Genomic DNA, 8,978 nt, shown 5'->3' with positions numbered 1-8,978 from the left:
CCAGAAATGTCCTGAGACACCCCATCTCCAGCAGGCTTCACCAGCACATTGGTCTCCAGGTCTACGCCCATCTGGATGAGTGGGATAGATCAAATCAAATTGGATTTGTCACATACACATGGTTAGCAGATGTTAATGCGAGTGTAGCGAAATGCTTGTGCTTCTAGTTCCGACAATGCAGTAATAACCAACAAGTAATCTAACTAACAATTCCAAAACTACTGTCTTATACACACAAGGGGATAAAGAATATGTACATAAAGATATATGAATGAGTGATGGTACAGAGCGGCATAGGCAAGATACAGTAGATGGTATCGAGTACAGTATATACATATGAGATGAGTATGTAAACAAAGTGGCATAGTTAAAGTGGCTAGCGATACATGTATTGCATAAAGATGAAGTAGATGATATAGAGTACAGTATATATGTATACATATGAGATGAATAATGTAGGGTATGTAAACATTATATTAGGTAGCATTGTTTAAAGTGGCTAGTGATATATTTTACATTTCCCATCAATTCCCATTATTAATGTGGCGTCAGTGTGTTGGCAGATGATCCCGTCGATGACGGGGGGGGGGGCCACCTCAGCGGCACTGTCTATTTCCCCCACCCCTTCCAGCCCGCTCTGGCCCTCTCCCAGCTCGATGGAGATCCTCCTTCTTCCTGTTCCCTCCAGGGTCCTCTGGGCTGTAGAGGCTACCCTCTTGTCTTAGGGTGGCCGGTAAGGGTGAGACGGACCTCCATTCCTCCGTCCTTTACTGCGAGACCTGGAGCTCCTCCACCATCTCCCTAATCTCCCCCACGAGGGCCCCAAAAGCCTCCTCGTCTATGAAGAATGCATCAAGGGATGGGCCCATCTCACCCGTCGCTCCCCCAACCTCTACCTTCAGCTGGCTGTTGGGTGATGTGCCATCTGGGTCTCCGGGACCACCCGCAAAACCCCAGAGGCCTTTTCTTCCACATCAGCCTGACCCCGACTTGTGGCACTGGCAAGGACAGGGGTTGCTCATACTTTTCTCCCCTCGCCCTCCTTCTTGCTTCGTCTTCTCGACTGTGGCCTAGGCCACATTCTCCTGCCCTTCCCCCGGCCGCTGCTGCCGCGTATGAGCCTTGCCTCCCCGGGCACTCTATGTACAGGTGTTGTCTGCTACCACACCCATGGCACTCTTTTGGCGCTGTGTAATTCTTGGTCTATGGATTTGCAAAACCGGCACTTCTGTGCACTGCAGGCAGCTGTAACGTGCTCATATTCTCTGCATTTGTTGCAGTACGGAGGTTGGCGGGTGTAAAATAGCATCCATCTATCCGACTCCAGCGAGAAACTTGCCGGGGGATGGAGGAAGCCATCAAAATCTCCCTGATCCGGCCTAAGGAGAACCTGGAATTGACGTCGGCCGTTTCAGAACCCCAGGGAATCCTTTACATACCTTGCCCCTGATGTAACTTCGCAGAAACGACTCCGGTAATCCCTTATGGGGGTTGTACATATGTACGTTGATTACCCTGAAGTTCATCTTCGCTAGACACGTCACATTAAAGAAAGACAGCGGCCTCTCCCCAGCCACAGCCTTAGCTCGGCCCATCGTCGAATCGCACATTAATTCAGTGTGGAAGGTCACATCGTACGCCTCCTCAATCGCATTTCCCTGTAGACACATCACCTCTTGTACTCAAAGTTTTAGGGCCCCCATCAGCACGCTCCTTGCGAAGGTGTCCCTCGGCATCCGGCCCTCATCCTCCTTCCAAGCAAAACCAATCGTATTTTTAAGTCCAGTCCTAGGGACCGACCCAGCTCCACCGTTAATGTTGGCCATCTCCTCACGGAGAACCTACAGATTCCAAAAAAGATTGGAAACTGCCCTTTACGCCCTCCGGCCATCTGCTTTCGACTCAGCGAGGTTTGAGGCACCGCAGTACCATGCTTGATGTGAGCCAAAAGGCCGAGAAGCGATAACCAATAAATGGACCCCTGCACCCGCCGGGCACCCGGGGGTCTCATCAGACCTCAGTGGGTTGGCAAAAGCTGGCTCCCCCCCACCCCACGTTTCCCTGGCGACAGGCAGGTGTTTTTTTTAAAGTCACTAGCTCTTCACGCCTAGTGCCACTATTTGTTCAATGCCCAGCAAATACGTCCGTCGTCGGGCTTGAACTCAATTGCCTGAGCGACGACTTTGAGTGGAAAAATACGCCGGTCAGCCAGCCACCGGAGCAAAAGGTCTCGGCATCATCTCTGTCAATTTCTCTTGAAACAAGATACCGGGGTCTGCAAGAATCAAAGCCCCTCCAAAAATACGTTGAACTCGTAAGTGTTCCTCTCCACGGAAGTCTTTAGTAAAAGGCGAAAGGCTTGTGCGTAATGAAGAGAAACCAGAGTCGTATGGAAGTCAGAGGTCGGGGCCCGAGACAACCTGTAGGCCGGGTTCCCGAGGGTGGTCCCCGAACCCACTCTTCCAAGTTTGAGGGCTGTGGGTAAAAAGTCAGACAGACACACACACACTATCCTGGCCAAATGTTTTTGGAGGGAAACGGGGGACCCCATTGAAGGGCGCTTTTCTTTCCTTCTCTTCTTCTGCTAGCTGTTTACATAGCTTTGTGGATTTTTATTTTTCCTTGACAACGGGAGAAAAGTGTTGCACCGTAACCGGAGGTACTGCAATACCGGGTCAATGCGTGGAGCGGACGGAGCAAGACCCATTTCCGACTCCCTGTTCAAAAAAATCCATTTAATATGTAGTCCCCCGATGGGGGACGTATCAGATATTATTTTTAAAATAATTTATTACATTCAATGCCATTCACTCTTTACAAAATCATAATTATCATGCATTTTTAAATACCAAAAGAACACGACAAACAAAACCTCAGGGGAGCATCTTCCCTCCCCGTCATTCCTACCTTTCCCTATCTCCCAGTCCATCCCTTTACAAATCTAAATGAAGCCCAGCCCTAAACCCCCCTTCCACCTCTCCCGGGCAGCATGCTGCCCCCACTTCCTCTCCTCCCTCTTCATCCTCCCCCTCAAATCTCCTTCCACCCTCCTCACTATCCCTTCCACCCCCCCAATCTCTCCCTGTCTTGACAAAGTTCTGCCTGGCCTCCCTCAGCCCCCGTTTAAAGAGACTCATGAGAAGCCAGAGCAGAAACCTATCCCTATCCGTCCCTCTCACTCTCCCTACACCTCTTTCTAACCTTGCCCACATCAGAACAAAATCCCCTCTTACCCTTCCTAACAAAACCCGTGCCCTAGACTATACTACTCCGGCAAAGGCACAGTCCCAAAGGTATGGCGCACAGTCTCCTCCCTGCCACAAGAGGATCTTGGGCAGGTGGGAGATCGCGCCAAACTATGCCGGTACATGATGGAACTACCGGCAAGCATTTGTGGAGGCTCAACCAATTCAGGTCCTTGAGCCTGTTGTCCAGGCCCCGCGCCTGCACTCCCTCCCAGACCACTGCCGAGATGCCCACTACACACTACCTGTCTGACCTCCTCGTACAGGCGCCTGTGATCTAAACCTACTCGGGCAACTTCAACCTCTGGGTGCGCACGCAACCACTTGGCTGCATGGCCAAAGTGCCACGGCAGCTGTTCCGCCCGAGGACCCGTGTTAGACCACACCATTACGCTTCTTGCCTGGTACGAGAAGAACACCCGCAGGAGGGTGTATTACCGTCTGAGCAAGCTCCGTTAACAGAAGAAAAAAAATATTGTGTCCAGCTTGAGGGGGAGATGTGGCACCCCCTACCTCCCTCCTTGTTGGGACAGAGCAGGCATGCCCTGGCAACCCACTCGTACCTGCCACCCCACATGAACTGAAACACAAGCCTCACTAGAGGCCTCCTCAGACAAGCCGGCAATGGGTAGATGTACGCCAAATACAAAAGAGACGGCAATACATCCACCTTGAAAACCAGGACCTTGCATAAAAAAGACAAAGACCTAGCCCTCCACATCGCTAGCTTCCTCTGTACCACTGCGATATCGCTGATCCGGAGGTCTCACAGTGGACCCCGAGAATCCACAGGGCCCCATTACAGAGAGAGAACCCCCCGGGCACATCCGTCCTACCACACCATCTTCCGAAACACTTGACGGAAGACTTAGTGTGGTTAAGAACTGCTCCCGACGCTCGGGTGAAATCCCCAATAATGGTAAGGGAACACCCTGAAATATACTAAAATTAATGGGAAGTCATTGGCACTGGACAAACCATATACACTGTTGCCAATACCACTTAATCGGCGTTGTTTCATTCAATGTTGATTGCAAATGCCAAGTGTAACACTTTAAAAATCCAACAGATGGCGAGTGCGCAAGTCAACATCCCAATTTCTTTTGAAAAACTGAAAAAAAATCTAAAACTTATCACCCCGAAATTCTTTCGATTTTTGTCAATTACACATGTAAGAACTGTATATGAATATACTTTTGTCCAATTTTATTATATATATATATTTTTAAACTTGTGCATAAGGCATATGTTTTGTCCATTTGCAATATGATTTCATAGGTCAAAAGTCACTTTTTTGGGGCCAAATGCAATATGAAAGATTTGAAAGTGCCAAATCAGGATTTTATGTCCATTTTCCATCAATAATTTGACATGCTCAAAAATACTGCAGAAATGCTAAATTGACTGGCCTGATGAACTCGGGATGGCCGGGCAGTGAGTGGTTCCTCTCAATTGCTCGTTTGGGTTGATTTCAGATTGTCACTTTGGTGATGGTACCTCACTGTTTAAACATATTGCAAATGGACAAAAGTCACCGTCCATCAGTCAATTAGATATCATTCTGACACCACACCCACTTCTTCCAACTCGTTTAGAAGCCAACTATCACATACTTCAGAGCTGGCCCAAAATTCACAGCGCCTTCTGTTCAAACCATAATAAAAACGTAAAACACGTAGTTACGTTCTAGCTGCGGGTCCAGTTCTGACATTATGTGTAGGCCTAGCTGAGGCGACCCAGAATCCTAAGTTTCGACTCGATAGGTCATTTGGTGCCGAAAATCCACTTTTTCCATGCCTTGCTACGGGGTCCTTGAATGAGCTATAGGACAGAAACGTTGGTGTCCGTCTATATAGGCCGATGCGGTTGCAATGCGCCTAGTCTTGCGACTCTGCGACATTTCTAAATGTCGTCATTTTCGTAATGGTCAAAATGAATTGAAGTCATTGCAAATGTACGGGCTGGTTCTCTGCTCGAGAACCTTCTAGAGCCACACAACTCACCACACACTATCGATACGAGCTCTAGAACAGGTTTCTAAAGTTTCAGAACTCTAGGTCTGACGGTTCTTTAATTGTTCGAACAAAGGTAACTATTGCAGGTACTGTTTGTCTCAACAAACCACACTGTCCAAGCTGTGTGTGTGTGTTTTTTCTTGGAAATTTTAGGGGATAAATGACATTTCCAGTTGAGGGTTGCCTAATCGCACATATGAAGTTTTGGAAAGATCAGACTTTTTTAACCCTTCGAAACAGCTCCAATGACAAATTATTGGCACTTCCGGTTGGCACAGGAAGCTAAAAGTAAACACATATCCTCAATGGGGTATGCTTTTACAGAATCATGAGTTGTAAGTCTATACGTTAAGAACTGACTGATTTACACAGGGTTGAATTCACCATTTTATCAAACATCAGTTTGGGTATGGAAAAACACTTAGGGTGATTTTAACCACTTCCTGTTGCTTCAGGAAGCTTAGAATAGACACAGGTAGACCTCATAGTGGCCTGACGGATTGTCATCGAAGACAGGTTCATAACCCACATAGGCTTCAGGTTGAATTTAGAGGTGCAGGCAATGTATTCCTATGGGGAGAGAAGTCATTGAAAACTGTTTGATGTAAACACCTTTTAAGTGTTAACCTGTTGCTTCTACTCGGGACGCTTGCGTCCCAACTAGAGCTCTGGAAATGCAAATGCGCTACGCTAAATGCTAATAGTATTAGTTAAAACTCAAAAGTTCATTAAAATACACATGCAGGGTATCGAATTAAAGCTACACTCGTTGTGAATCCAGGCAACAAGTCAGATTTTTAAAATGCTTTTCGGCGAAAGCATGAGAAGCTATTATCTGATAGCATGCAACACCCCAAAAGACCCACAGGGGACGTAAACAAAATAATTAGCATTTCGGCGTTACACAAACCGCACAATAAAATAGAAAACATTCATTACCTTTCACCATCTTCTTTGTTGGCACTACTAGATGTCCCATAAACACTATTTGGGTCTTTATTTCGATTAAATCGGTCCATATAAAGCCTAGATATCGTTATATGTAGACTGTGTGATAAACGAAAAAAACATAGTTTCAAAACGTAACGTCATTTTTTAAAATTCAAAAAGTCGACGATAAACTTTCACAAAACACTTCGAAATACGTTTGTAATGCAACTTTAGGTATTAGTAAACGTTAATAAGCGATAAAATTCATCAGGAGGCGATGTAAAGATCATTAGCTGTCCGTCTGGAAAAATGTCCGGCTAGAAACTCAACGAAAATATCCGGTCCTAGACCTAAGGAGATACGGTGCCCTGCATGTGTTTGACCAAGAAATAACTCGAAGGGAAATGACAAGACTCTAGACACCCTGTGGAAGCTGTAGGTACTGCAACCTCAGTCAATTAATTGTGGTTCACGTTTATCAATGGGTTCAAGTAGCGCATGGATATATTTTCCCCATTTTCAGTGATCAGTTTTTCCTGTGCTTTTCGATGTAAATGCCATTCTGGTAAAGCCACAGCAGTGATTTAACCTGTTAAGACTCTAGGGGCAGTATTTCATTTTTGGATAAAAAGACGTGCCCGTTTTAAGCGCAATATTTTGTCACGAAAAGATGCTCGAATATGCTTGGAATTGATAGTTTTGGAAAGAAGACAGTCTTACGTTTCCAGAAATGCAAAGATTTTCACTGTGAGTCCCTTAGAACAAATGCTTCGGGCAAAACCAAGATGTATGACCGACCAGGAAATGCACAGGATTTCTGAGGCTACGTTTTCCATGATCGCCTTATATGGCTGTGAATGCGACAGGAATGAACGGACTCTTTCTCTTGTTTCCCCAAGGTCTTTGCAGCATTGTGACGTATTTGTAGGGATATCATTGGAAGATTGACCATAAGGGACTACATTTACCAGGTGTCCCGCTTGGTGTCTGCGTGGCAATCGGTGCGCAAAAGTCAGGTCCCGGTATTTTTCCATTCAAATCTCAGAACAAACCAGGCTACAAGGACGGTGCTTTCAATGGAGAGAAATATGACAAACCACCTTCAGGATTGATTCAAACAACGTTTTCCATGTTTCAGTCGATATTATGGAGTTAATTCGGAAAAAAGTTCGACATGTAGGTGACTGAATTTTCGGTAGCCATATGCATCGTAACAAAAGGTAACGATGTGTCCTACACAAGAATCTTTCAGGAAAAACTGGACATCTGCTATGTAACTGAGAGTCTCCTCATTGAAACATCTGAAGTTCTTCAAAGGTAAATTATTTTATTTGATTCCTTGGCTGGTTTTTGTGAATATGTTGCGTGCTAAATGCTAACGCTAATGCTAAGCTAGCTATCACCACTCTTACACAAATTAGTGATTTTCTCTGGTTCTAAAGCATATTTTGAAAATCTGAGACGACAGGATTGTTGAGAACAGGCATATTCATTTCATTTCATTTGCGATTTTTAGAAATCGCTAACGTTGCGTTATGCTAATGGGCTTGAGGCTGTAGTTACGCTACCGCATACGGGTTTGGTCGGACTATGAGGTTAACCAGTTTTTTAAACGTCTGAGTGTTTTCTATCCACACAGACTAAGCAAATGCATATACTATATTCCTGGCATGAGTAGCAGGGCGCTGAAATGTTGCGCGATTTTTAACAGAATGTTCAAAAAAGTAGAGGGTCGACTGAAGAGGTTAATGCCACGCGGTCAAGGTTAGGCTTGCACAGATCGGGAGGACCTCAGGAACGTTCCTGAGGTCAAATTGTGCTTCTCACCCTCCCACTGTCACCCAAAAGCAAATAAATTAGGACCAGGCTTCATTATGGGCCTACTTTTTCTCATGGTCGCTGCGCTTAGGCCGAGCGAGCTACGGTCAAGCGGGGCATCTCATTGAACTCGGCACAGCCTAGAGATTATGGTAATGCCATTGCAGGCTCTGAGTGTCTTTAAGCACCGCACTTTGTCACTCCATCCTTGCTGTGTGTGTGTGTGTGTGTGTGAGAGAGAGTTTTACTTTGACATCTGTTGGGAGGAATTACTGATTTACATTTCATGAGGGTTGCCTAATAACACATGAAGTTTTGAAAAGATCAGACCTTTTTAACCCTTCAAAACAGCACCTATGACAGCATTTTAAGGCACTTCCGGTTTACACAGGAAGCTGAAAGTGAACACATACCCTCCTTGGGTTAGGCACTTATAGAATTGAGATTTTTTTACGTTAAGAACTGACTTATTTATGGAGGGTTTAGTGAGTGTGTGTTATTTCAGAAAATCACATATCTCGCAGAGCTCCGAAGCACCCTTTAAAAAGATTCGTATGAACACGCTGCAACTGGATCTGTAACTTAAAAGAAATATATATTTTTGAACATCACCAATTTGACATTGTATGATTTCTCTTAAATGGCTGGTTCTTTTTTTATTGACACCGTAGGTTCATTTACTTTGACGTGAAGTGGAAAAATGATTGCTCTATTTTCATCTTTGACCTTTAATCCCAGAAAAATGGCCATAACTCAAAAACCGTTGAGGCCTAGACACCATCTTGTTCGGGGCCAACTGCCCATTATGCCAAACCTATGCTCACCAAGTTTCGTCTTCAAAATCTTTTCCGTTTAGGAGATAAGGCCACGTCGTGATTGGTGATGTTTTGTACATTTGCAATATGATTCCATTCGCTCTCTTGTGGGATTTACCGGGAGAGCGGAAAAATGACAAATTTTATCAAACGGA

The 8,978-nt window shown here is 45.4% G+C and overlaps 2 non-coding genes across 2 annotated transcripts; both read right to left on the bottom strand.

Annotated features, from left to right (window-relative positions):
* Positions 1-2,271: 2,271 nt before the first annotated feature.
* LOC115107226 (U5 spliceosomal RNA) lies at positions 2,272-2,388 on the bottom strand. Its single transcript, XR_003860165.2, has one exon. It is a non-coding gene; the product is annotated as a U5 spliceosomal RNA (small nuclear RNA).
* Positions 2,389-2,637: 249 nt separating this feature from the next.
* On the bottom strand, positions 2,638-2,832 carry LOC115107220 (U2 spliceosomal RNA). Its single transcript, XR_003860160.2, has one exon. It is a non-coding gene; the product is annotated as a U2 spliceosomal RNA (small nuclear RNA).
* Positions 2,833-8,978: the final 6,146 nt, after the last annotated feature.

The sequence above is a fragment of the Oncorhynchus nerka genome, linkage group LG23 (assembly GCF_034236695.1).
Source record: "Oncorhynchus nerka isolate Pitt River linkage group LG23, Oner_Uvic_2.0, whole genome shotgun sequence".
NCBI classification, from domain to species: Eukaryota; Metazoa; Chordata; class Actinopteri; order Salmoniformes; family Salmonidae; genus Oncorhynchus; species Oncorhynchus nerka.
Note: the sequence above shows the minus strand (reverse complement) of the source record. Positions and strands in the feature narration are given on the sequence as shown.